The 12,500-nt window shown below is 44.3% G+C and overlaps 1 protein-coding gene across 2 annotated transcripts in view; it reads right to left on the bottom strand.

Annotated features, from left to right (window-relative positions):
- The window catches only part of LOC311040375 (microtubule-associated protein 2-like), an 83,495-nt gene that overhangs the window by 36,560 nt on the left and 34,435 nt on the right, over positions 1 to 12,500 (bottom strand). For both annotated transcript variants that reach the window (XM_084050622.1, XM_084050623.1), the window contains exon 3: positions 2,155 to 2,225. The gene's annotated coding sequence lies outside the window, so the exon portion shown is untranslated. The remainder of the gene's footprint in view (positions 1 to 2,154; positions 2,226 to 12,500) is intronic.

The raw sequence follows: 12,500 nt of genomic DNA, 5'->3' as shown, positions 1-12,500 counted from the left end.
AAAAAGAGTTACTGTGAATACGGTGACATTTCCCTGCAAACCAGCTGCTCTCTGGAACGCTGCCTTGTTTGCAAACTAAACTCAACAGACGCCGTCCCTCCCTCTGTCTCTCCGTTCCATGTCTTGAAGAGATACACATGTTGTCCCATTGACTGAAGGGATTATGGTGACGTGCTATCTCCCAGCACACATAAACAAACACACACGTGTGCGCATGCACGTACACACACACACACGCTATGGCAAACAAAGACACCACATAAAACCGACACACATGTGTGCCACACCGCATCACACTACAAACACACATTAAGCACGCATACGTGCACGCGCATGATTGCACGCGTGCGTGCGTGCGTGCTCTCACACACACACACACACACACACACACACACACACACACACACACTATGGCAAACAAAGACACCACATAAAACCAACACACACGTGCATGTGTGCCACACCGCATCACACTACACACACGCGCGCAGGCACGCGCGCACTCACGCGCGCGCACACAAATGTGCCTGGCTAAACCTGTAACAGCAACATGCCACACTAGGAATAAACACATTGTAAACATCAGCTAAATATAGACAAAGACAAACAGTGGACTTCATCAAAATGCCATGTGCTACAACACTACAACCACCAAGCATCACGTTCAGCCACTAAACTCCGTCTTTAAACAAACATCGACAACACATGATCCAAGTCAAGCAGACAAATCTATACCGACAGCAGTGGTGCTCAAATGCTTCCATTTCAAGGACTTCCATGACTTATTTTGGGGGGTTGCAGCCTGAAAAGGTGGAGAATCACTGGTATAGGGGACATGTGTTCATCAGCAGCCTAGAAAGGCTTAAAAAAAATCGAATTTCATTTTATGTTAAAGAAGCTTATAAGAAATAAGGTCACTCGTGATTCAATAATTCAACCTGTCAATCATCATTCTATTGTCAGAGAAATGTTTTCTGAATCGTTCTGCTTCAAGCAACCCTAAAGACTTATACTATTTATACTATAGGCTACTATGGTATTTATACTGCTACTAACTGCCTAATTGTATTGCTCTTTTTAGTATCTTTAACCATGCATCTTGTGTACATATTTGACATTGCTCATATTAGGATATTTGACATATCCGACCAGTTTTTCTTGTTTCTTGCATTCTCTTTTATTCGAGCAAATGGCAAATGATGGAAGCTTGTATGACAGAGAACCCCACCCATTCTTTTACACCTGTAAACCTGTAAAAAAAACACCTGTAAAAATGTGACAATAACATTGAATCTGCATTGTACAATAGTGTCTTGCAGAAAAATATTTCCAGTGCATGCCACCGTCATACCATGGCGTACAAACGAAGCATTACTGTTGGTTTCTTATTGTTGGTGATTTCATAAATTCCATCTTGTTCTACGGCTTCACTCGTAAGATGACTAGAAACGGTCAGAATGTAAAACGTCATCTCCATTTCTTTCTCTCCTTCCAGATGTTGTTATTTCTAAATTCTCCCTAATGAGTGAAAGAATGAATATCCCCTGAATAGCCTGCTATATAATCATCTGGCCCACCATCACACACAGTTAAACCTTCTGGCTTCTGGGCCAGCATGACTCATGAGAAATGTCATGCGAGGATATGAGAGCAACATCGTATACTGTAGTGTAGCATATGGCAGTCATCCAGGCTCCTCCGGGGTCTTTCGTTTAGTTTTCTTCCTAGTTTTCCCATTTTTATTCCCCTTTCTATTTACACAGGCTGTGGACTAGAGTCCTTCGGTGCAATGAACCAAGGCATGCACACAGGTGTGAAATGAGCAAGCTGCCATTGTGAACTTATTCATATTATTATTATTATTATTATTATATTATTATTATTATTATTATTATTATTATTATTACCAAATCAAACATGTGGATCTGGGAATCCACATGGTAATGGTGTGGCTCCAATGTGGATCTGCTATTATCAAAAAAGTCTTGACAAATTTGAAATATTTGGAATATTTTTGAAACATTCTAACAACACAATGTGTTGTCTGTGTATATGTATTGTATGGGGGGGAGGTCCCTGCCACAAATTATTTTCAAATAAACGGTAAAAAGCTCCAGGCTGTCCCATGTGTTTGATCTGTGGTCTTAAACCTACCTGGTGAGATGTGAGTTGCCTTCACTGGTGGAGGGAACAGAGAACGGAAGAGGGAAACCTCCTGATCACACCTGGACAATGGGGATAGGAGAGAGAGAGGGGGGGTTGTAAATACAGTATATTAGGATACAAGGCAGCAATACAGCTAGCTACTGAACAATTGGGGTTAAGCGCCTCATCATCAGCTGCAGAGAGAGGGGAGAACATGCCTCGTTCACCAGTTTTGCCCCAGAATGTCTTTGGCGGGATTTGAACTCGCGACCATCCACCAAACACAACTGGTGTCTCAATCTATTGTTGCCATAATTGGCTACCAGGCGCCACAATAAAATGAGTGTACGGTCTCCAGGCTCTCACATCCATCCACCCGACAGACAATGGCAGTCAACACCTGGGCAAAAATGCAATTGGTCACACCAGTGAAGGGAGAGAGAAACAGCGAGGCAAAGAGAAAAAGACAGAACCAGAGATAAAGGAGAGGTGGAGAGGATCGTTCTACCGTTTCCAAGGAGACAGAGACAAGCTGCAAAATGGTAATTGCTTCACAACGCCAAATGGGGATCTCCACTCCGCTGCCAGCAGCAGCAGCAAAGCTGGTTCTGGAGTCGTCAGATTCTTGAATTAGACGATTCTGGGACTGAGCCATGGTCAGACTGAAGACGTGCAGACTGAGGCACAACGCATCCTGTTGAAACCGTTTCAACAGTGTGAAAGAACTAGCCATGCTTGGTGCTCACAGCAGCGTGCAAGAGAGAGAAGAGAGACAGAGAGAATGAATGAAAAACAAACAGAAGCTAGAGATGAAGGCGCATAATTTTGCTCCGTCGTTGCCAAGGAGACAGAGACAAGCTGCAAAATGTTAATTGCTTAACGACGACAAATGGGGATCTGAACTACGCTGGCGGCAGCAGCAGCACCAAACAGCGTGCTAGAGAGAGACAGAGAGGGAGAAATGGAGAGGAAGGGGAGTCTAGGTCAGTGGTTCTCAACCAGTGGTCCGGGAACAACCAGTGGTCCCTGAGGGGGTTCCAGGTGGTCCCCAGGTAAATGATGGAGAGTTGGTAACCAAATGGACCCTTACGGGTCCATAAATAATGGACCTTGATATGAAACGGGTTGAAAACCACTGGTCTAGGACGGTGATGAGACACAACAGACGGACAGAAGGAAACAGACAGGACAGAGAGATACCATTAGGGAGGGTATATAGCCACAACCACCCAAAATACATCATCGCGAAGGCATTGATTGTGGCTAAGACCCTCTTTCATCCGGAACCACACCTAAACGAGTGTGACAGGCTACAGAGTCCTGAGCAGCGTGCCACATGGAAGCAGTCATCCCTCCAGACACAGAGCCGTGGGCACTGGGTTTGGCACGAGGTGCTGCTGCTGCTGCTGCTAGGCTGGCACGGTGACTGCAAACCCGGCCGCAGATGACCACGGCACACAGGGAGTGTCTGTTTGTGTCTGTTTGGGGCAGCCCTGTTGCTTACACGTGCGCTATGCAATTGAGCTTTGAGCATGGACTGTCACATGTCATTCCCTACTTTCTAGTAGCCTCGCATAGCCAGACTATATCACTGCATGGATATGAGTCTGGTGCTTCTATGAGGAAGTTTTTTTTCCAAGGGGGCGGGATCAAAACAATGGCTCTCGACGCAATTGGTTAGACCTACAACCAACTACCAATTACAGTCTCCCATATTTGAATACTGATTGGTCACCCCAGACTTCGGGAGCAGGAAATGGATTCACAACGGAGCGGTGCCTGACCCAAATCGCCGAGGGCAATGTTCTTTTGCACTGGCAGATCCGTCTGGTCCCAGGCTAACTTTCTAGCCCCTAGTCTGTACTGCGTCCTCTGTTCCTTAAAAATTACAATTTAATTCAATCGATTTAAAGTGATCCGGTGTAACCTTTTCCAATTAATCAAAACATTTTATATAAGACTAGAGGTCCGGGCGGCCTACGGCCGCCCGAAACCCCTAGCCGCGCACGGGGCGCGTGTATATATGGGATGAACATTTGGGAAAAAAAAAAAAAAAAAAAAGAAGTTGTAATGTAAAAGTAAAAAAATTGAGAAAAAAATTGGGAAGAAATAATATTTTTTATGTTTCAGGGGGTCCGCGGACCCCCTGGTGGTCCGCGCCAAAGTCGTCGGATGAAAATCTCCAAACGGTAAAAAAAAAAAAAAAAAAAAAATCATGCAGGGTCTTGCTTGTTTCTGGCGTGGCATCCCAACCTGGCATCCCAATGCCGGCGATGTGTACTTCCGGGTTGCATAATGATGACATCACTGTCGAATCCTTTGCTGTCATGAACCTAGCCTGGTGTGTTGACCAGTAATGATGACATCACTGGCTAATCCTTTTGTGTCATGAACCTAGCCTGGTGTGTGGAGCAGAGCAGAGCAACGTGCTCTTGTTGTTTTGGGGATTTTCAATGGCGGGCCGTCGTGTTGTGTTGGCCTCGGTGGTACGCACGGTAAGCGGTAGGAAGCTGCTTCCACTTCCGTTGTGTCCGACATTTGGTGAGTAGAATTAATTATGTTGCGAGGTGGGAACGGTGTAGTGAGGCATGGCAGGTGCCCTACGCGAAACGTAAATTCAGGCCGCCCGCCGTGGCGACAGTGTTGGCGACATGTGGTGTGACGGTGTTGTGTTTAGTCGATAACAGAGCTGTGGGGTGTGGACACCGAGGGCACGGAAGTTGCTCGCCATTTATATAGTTAGATTCCGGTGGTATACATCAAGAGAAGATGTCAAAAACCCATTCATTTGCAATGGGTATTGCGAAAATATTATTTTCACAATACCCATTCCAAATTAATGGGTTTTTGACATCTTCTCTTGATACTATTTTTAGTCGCGGATGTCTAAAGAATAACATAAAAAGCCCTGAGGGCTTGTTTCCATTTTGGTCCTGTGTATTCAATTAATCAAGATATATAAAAGACTACTATACAAGAAAGTGTCAATACTAGGAGCAGTAAAAGTATATTTACAAAAAAACGGTGGGGGTTAAGTAATTTTGGCAAGCTAGGAGACTAGGTCTAGGTCCAGTTGTAAATTACAGACAGGTGCTCTTTTATGGCGGTTTTGAAGGAGGGTAGGGAGGGAGTCACACTTTTTGATGGTTGTTGGTAGGGCGTTCCACATTTTGGTGGCATAATAGTAGAATGAATTCATCCTCATTTGTGTGCCAAATCTGGGGGGAATGAGATCAGTGGAGCTCCCTCTGGTATGGGGATTGCTTTCAGGTAGGATGGGGCCAAACGCCCGAAGCACTTTTTTTCCTCCTAGTTATGCAGAACCGGCACCGGCACTGAACTTGTGAGTAAATGAACACAGTGACTAGAGGAACAAGCTGCTGCCTTGTCAGTGTGAACTGAGAACACAGTGAGCTGCATGGCGCTTTGTCCACTGCAGTGTCTTCATGACCCACATCGACCCTGTTCCTCCCTGGAGACAGGCAAGCAGGCCAAATGGGTGGGACAGCAGGAAAAGAAGAGATGGAGAAGAAAGAAGAGATGGAGCGAGGAGAGAGAGAGAGAGAGAGAGGGAGAGGATGGAGAGAATGGAGAAGTAGAGAAAGGGTTCCCAAACTTTTCAGGCCGCAACCCCCTAAAATAATAATAATCATATTTTAACTGGGGAAACCCCCACCGTGACAAGCACTTGGACTTGTAAGGCATTACATTTAGTTTGACTCGGTTTCTCAGATAAATATTGTGAAAATAGCCGTTGTGAGCTTATTATTATTATTCACTATTCGGTTATTTTCAAAATGTTTGCCTCTTTCTCAGGTAATAATTAGACAATTTGGTATTAAAACGGTCTAAAAAGTCATTACATTGTAACTTTATAAATGCGCAGATACCCTATACACTTATACTGTATGTTGGTTTGTTTACTGTTGAGTGAGAAAACAATGTTGCATTAAGCATCATCTGGGGAACACCCAAAATAATTTGGGGGTCCCGACCCCCAGCTTGAGAACCACTGAAGTAGAGGACAAATATAGAGAGAAAGCAACAAAGAGAAGGAGGTCAGAGGCCTGATCTGCAGATATGCCCAACAGATGAAGCAGCAGCACAACAGGAAATGAGTTACAAATCTGCGAAAAGGTTAGGAGACCTCTGAACTGTCTTGAAATTAGCAGATGGACCAGATAAAAAAACGGGGATGTGTTCCGAACCCTCTGTTTTATCAATGATCGCCGTCGTTTCTCATTTTCACTCACTGCAGTTCCGTCCTCCATCACACCTAGTGTTATTTGGACAAATCCTTCTTTCGACAGTATTTGAAGTCATATTGCACTATATCTACTAAGCTGTGATATTTGAAATGACTGCTGATAAACGGAAGCAATGAAAAAAGTGATATGTTTCACCCCATCAGCTGGGTCATAGCTGAAAATCTATGCTGAAAAAATAATAAGAAAAAGAAACATTGTTTTTGTGAAACACTTTTGTTGTTATTGGTTATTCAATAAAGATTTCTATTTCCATTATTTTGTGCAATTAAAGGCATAAACAGTCCATCACCATGCTAAAATCAATCATGTGATTTATTGATTTATACGGCTTTGTTCACAAACTGCACACATACAGTAGTAAGTTACTATCATTAGATTGAATAATCTTTACCTAACTAATAATAATAAAAATTGGCAAATAATGATAATAGCCTCTTGTCTTGTCTTGTCAATGCAAGTTCAAGTGGTTAAATTCAAGTGGTTAAAGCATAATTAGCGTACAATTAGATTTAAGAGTAAACAAAATAGAAATGTAGGAGGTCTCTCCTATTCAATGTGAACATGGTCTCTGGTCTCTGCTCTTCTTCTGGTCAGACGTGGCGGATACAGTGAAATGTCAGAGGGTCTGTTTTCCATCAGCCCCCACCCCAAACACACACACTTCCTCATCTATAATTCACAGACAGACAGAGAGTCTCCCCACAGAGACAACAGGGGTCCTCGCAAACCTCCACATGCATGCATGCATGCACACAAACACACTTGTGTGGGCACATGATAGCACACGTCCACACACACATGCACAGAACATATGCACGCACACACGCACGCACGCGCGCCACCACCACTGTGCATGTTTAATGCATCATAATCCAGGTGGACATGCTGGACAAAGAGCAGTGTATGTACACTGTATTTACAGTCTTATTTGTTTGAAATGCCTGTTGAAATGCCAAATGATACCTCTAGGTCATCTTTTGTGATTGTCTGTCTGTCTGTCTGTCTGTCTGTCTGTCTGTCTGTCTGTCTGTCTGTCTGGGTATACAGCTACATACTGTATGAAAGCATAATGTATTTCTTCTTCAAAGGTCAGCACAGAAAACAGCATCTGTAAAGAATATTCACCTTGTTTGTCCAATTTCAGAAATGGACTGTAATGTTTTCTATTATGCTGACCTGCAATGAAAATGGCCAATATTTTTATTTCAGTTATTTGAGAGTTAAATAAATGTTGCTGTGTATTAGCTACTTTCAACCTGGTGTCCCCATTTTGGGCATGGAATGTTTAGGAAAATTGTAGCTTGTAGATCGACTATTTTCGACCACCACCAACCACTACAGACACATTGGTTAAAATGTATTGGTTAAAATATATTGGAAGTGATGACACAAATCAATTAGCAGAACTGGAACACTATACAAATTAAGCTGATGAATGGGTACTCTCTCCTGATTGGCAAAGAAATATCACTTACCCTACCTTTAAGCATTTTCATTCAATCCCTTGGCAGCAGTGCCTTAGTGGTAACTGACACTGTGATCCATGAGAGCCAATGAAAAGCTGCATGAATCTGAAAGATTGATGGAAACATTGCTAAGGTCGGGCTGTCAAACTAATTCAATTACTGCCCAGCGTTTGGGGAAAATAACTCAAATGAAGAGCTACAGTGAAAGGAAAAAAGTGCTGTTGTAGTGGAAAAGTGTGTTTAGTACACCAAACAAATCATTTATTTCACTTTTGTAATGTGATAGATTTTGACTTTTCTTCCCCCTCTGTGATACAACCAGCCTCTCAGTCTCATATCATTCTCAAGGGTCTGCACTCGAATCCAAAGCTATTAGAGTTAAGTAGAACTATAAAAAACAGTAAAATATAAAAGTAGTAGGAATAAAAAAATGATACTGTATGTGATAAAAAAAATCACCTAAAAGCCTAGTTTTGTACTTAAAAAAATAAAATAATGCAACTCTATAATAACCATGCTAATAACTACTGTATGCTCTAATCAAACATCATCTCTGCAGAGAGGAGACATTCTGCACACACCTCCCACAGTCTGGTGACAAGGTGACAAGCCAACCTCTGCTTGAACCAGGCCCTTAATTAATCTGAGGGAGGCACAAAGCACAGCTGAGCAGGACTCAGGAGGGCGTACGCACAGACACATGCACGCACGCGCACACACACACACGCACGCACGCACGCACGCACGCACGCACGCACGCACGCACGCACGCACGCACGCACGCACACACGCGCACACACAGAGAAAACCGGGGCGCAACTAAGTATAAATCACCCTTTACTGTCACATGCACAACAATACAGCAGGTACAGTAGTGAAATGTAATGTATATACAGATTCTTGTACACCACAGATTCCTCCTCTGTGCACAACTACAGTATAAGCTCAATCATACACAGCATACAGTACGGTATATAGCAGTGGTTCTCAAACTTTTTCATGTCAAGGACCCCCAAAAAGATATGTATTTGGCTGAGGACCCCCATCTCAAAAATATTTTGTGCCAGGGATTTTTTTTTAATAGCTAATTATAAAATATGGTTAAAGTGGTTAAAATGATTATGACGCTATATTAACTAATTTTGCTGGGGACCCCCTGATACCCCCCAAGGACCCCTGGTATATAGTACACACTGTGTGACGGGGTCTGTCTGCAGTAGAACGCTCTAGGTAACGTCTTCTCACTGGGTTATGCAAGCTAGATGCACGACCAGGTGCTAAAACCAACGCCCCCCTCCCCCCGGAGGCAACAGCTGCACTGGACCAGCGGATGTATGCATGTGATGTATGTATACGTATACCCTCAGAGCAATATGCAGAGAGCATAAATATCAATCAACCTGTCAGGACAACGCTGGCAAAAGTGAGGCCCATAAGCCCAGATCTGCCCCCTCCAGGAATGTGGAGTCCTGAAGAATGCAAGGAAGTTTAAAATATTCTAGTTCGGTGGTTCACAACCTTTTCTGGATCAGGGGGCCACTTAGAAAACCTCCAAAGCGTTTTTGCGGCTCACCCATCTGACCTCTTGACAATCGATTGTGTTCCAGCTTGGATCAATGATGGGTGTGGGCCAATTGTTTGGGGGTCCACACTTGCAATATTCTCGCGGCCCATCAGTGGGCCCTGGCACACAGTTTGGGAATCGCTGTGCATAATATTTGGTCATCTCCCATGAGGTGCCATTTGCAAAAAGATGCCGTTGTATGTATACTATCAGTGGTTCTCTAACTCTGAGAGAGTACAAATGGAACAAAAATAGACCCTGTAATAGGTCCATTTGTACACTGCTATTTTCATTACTTCTCCCTCCCTCTGTCTGTCTCTCTCTCCCTCTCTCCCTCCCTCCCACAGAATTGACACTATTTATGGTAATTATTTGATTTATTAAATGTTGAAATTCATTTAATTGATCAAAAGTGGTGATTAAAAAAAAAAACTTTAGACATATATAAAAAAAATGGAAGACACAAAAGGGGATATTTACTCGCAACCCCCCAAAAATTGGTCCGCAACCCAAACATGGGTTCCGACCCACTGGTTGGGAAACGTGTTAGTGAAATGAGTTAGACCATACTGTAGCTGAGCGAATAGCTTATCGGTAAGCTTTGTGAACAACACAAGTCCCACCTGCATTGTTAAAACAGCAGCAATGCAGTCTCTGACCCCCACACTGCACTAAGAAAACAATCTCATCACTGTTCCACAACAAAACAGAGAAGAACCAACTGTCTGCAGAGTGCTGAACAACACTGAACCATAGTGCAAATAACATCCTCTGCCTTTTACTTTACCGCAACTGTCATAACTGCCGTTATGGGTCCATTTGTATACGCTCAGAGTTGAATAAACACCCAGGATTTTGCAGCGTGTGCCTGTTAGTTTCCGTTAGGTTACAATCCCTCGTGCCATCTAGGAGCAAGGGGGCGACATTGACCCTGAAACAATGTCTAATGGCCCTCCTACGTGTTAACGTCTTTGTAATTCCACCCACACACTGTATTGTTTTGCCTCCATTGTGTCGACCTCCTCGCTGACTAACGAAACTTTTAAATTGGGAAGCAAAAGGGGCGACATTGACTCCAAAGTAATGTCTCCACTCCGCCTACAGTTTTAACGCCATGAGCGGCGGGGCGCGGCGGTTGGGCGGACGAGGCAGCTTCCCCTGCCAAGCGTTGACCTTCCACCGGGGGCATCCGCTTGGCGCAGAGCCGACAAACGCATGGGTGTGGGTGAGAGTAACGAGGGGAGAGGACACAGGCCCTCATTTGTGTCCCCGAAAACGAGGACGGGGAGCAGTTATGTGTGTGTGTGTGTGTGTGTTCTTGCCCCTACAGCCTCACGTGTCACCAAAAGTGGGCTCCCTGGAAACGACAGTTAAGCCTGAGAGCTGCCCAGCAACCACGCAGAGAGAGATGAAGAGAGAGGGGAAAGAGGGAGAGAGAGAGGGAGGCCTTGTCACTGTTGATGTGTGTACTCCGCTGTGCTTTCGAGTGCCTCGCCAAGCAACACACGAGCAATGACTCAGACGTGTTGCTGCAGGAGGGAGTCGAAGTTAAGAGAGGAGAGGAGAAGAGAAGAGAAGAGAAGAGAAGAGAAGAGAAGAGAAGAGAAGAGAAGAGAAGAGAAGAGAGGAGAGGAGAGGAGAGGAGAGGAGAGGAGAGGAATAAAGGGGAGGAAAGGAGCTGTAAGCATTTGAAAGCAGAAGGGAGAGGAGAGTAAGTGAGGGGAGAGGAGGAGGAGAGAAGAAAGGAGAGGAGAGATTACATCACCACCTGCTCAAATCAAATTCGACTGGGCCTCTCTCTCTCTCTCTCTCTCTCTCTCTCTTATGCAGGCCTGTCAGAGCTCCTCTGACAGGCGGTGGTGGCGATGGTGACAGAGAGACTAATGTGTCCTGTGGTCTCACCCAGCCTGCTGTCTCTGCCACAGGCAGGCAGCAGCCTATGAATCACCGACCACCACCCCGGGCCAACATATCATGTCAACAGATGAGGAGATCGCATCCCCTCCAATATCGCCACAATAAATGAGTCAAATCCGTGAAGATTTCACACCACACACATAAGCATAAGCTGATAAGCACTACATGTGCACTTCAGGTCAGCTGTGCTGTGCTGCTTAGCCACTTAAGCCCTATCTATACTGTACATTGTTGTGCAGCGCAATTTGAGGTGTTGTGAGCTTGTAGACCAGCTATTATTCAGTTTTCTTTTAACATTTTCACCTGTAAAGACATGGCTGAAAGTGGTTAAAGGAGCAGTTCACCCCAAAAATTACTTATTTTCTATCAATTACACACCCATGAAGCCTTGAATTCATGGGTAAGAAGACAAAGCAAAGAATCTATTTCCTTCGCCGTCTGAGATCTTTTGATGCTAGTAGACAGATTGTTCTTTTGTTTTTCACCTCTGTTATTATGAGTGTTCTTCAGTACTGTAGTACTAGTTTTTTGTTTTTGTCACATTCCTAAGGCAATAATTCAAATAAGTCTCCATTGAGTATCCTACCGGATACTCTGCAGGTTATCAAATTATTGGCTTAGGAATGCGACAAAAAAAAAATCCATGAATTCAAGGTTTCATGGGGTGTGTAATTGATAGAAAATAAGCAATTTTTGGGTGAACTACTGGGTGAACTTAAGCAATCAGTGCTAATCTAGACGCGGACGTTGTGAGCCTAAGGTCACCGTCACACAGAGGACAGAAATGCCCTCCCCCCACCCCCCCAACCAGCTTATCACAAGCTCAGCTCTTTGAAGCCATTGTTTCTGTATGTCAGCATCTCCGTTCTCCACCGTCATCAGTCACCACTGCTCTTTGCCAACAAAGCGGGGCAAGATGATATGCACGCAATCACCCAGATTACAGATTGTATATGAGACCACAGGAGAGAGGGAGAGAGAGAGAGAGAGAGAGAGAGAGAGAGAGAGAGAGAGAGAGAGAGAGAGAGAGAGAGAGAGAGAGAGAGAGAGAGAGGGGAAGAGATACACAGAGAGAGAGTGTGAGAGAGAGACAGAGGGAGGAGGGAGAGAAGGAGAGAGGGAAAGAGATACAGAGAGAGA

This window comes from Gymnoscopelus microlampas (assembly GCF_963454915.1).
Source record: "Gymnoscopelus microlampas genome assembly, chromosome: 24".
In the NCBI taxonomy this organism is placed as follows: Eukaryota; Metazoa; Chordata; class Actinopteri; order Myctophiformes; family Myctophidae; genus Gymnoscopelus; species Gymnoscopelus microlampas.
This window is presented reverse-complemented; position numbering and strand designations above follow the sequence as displayed.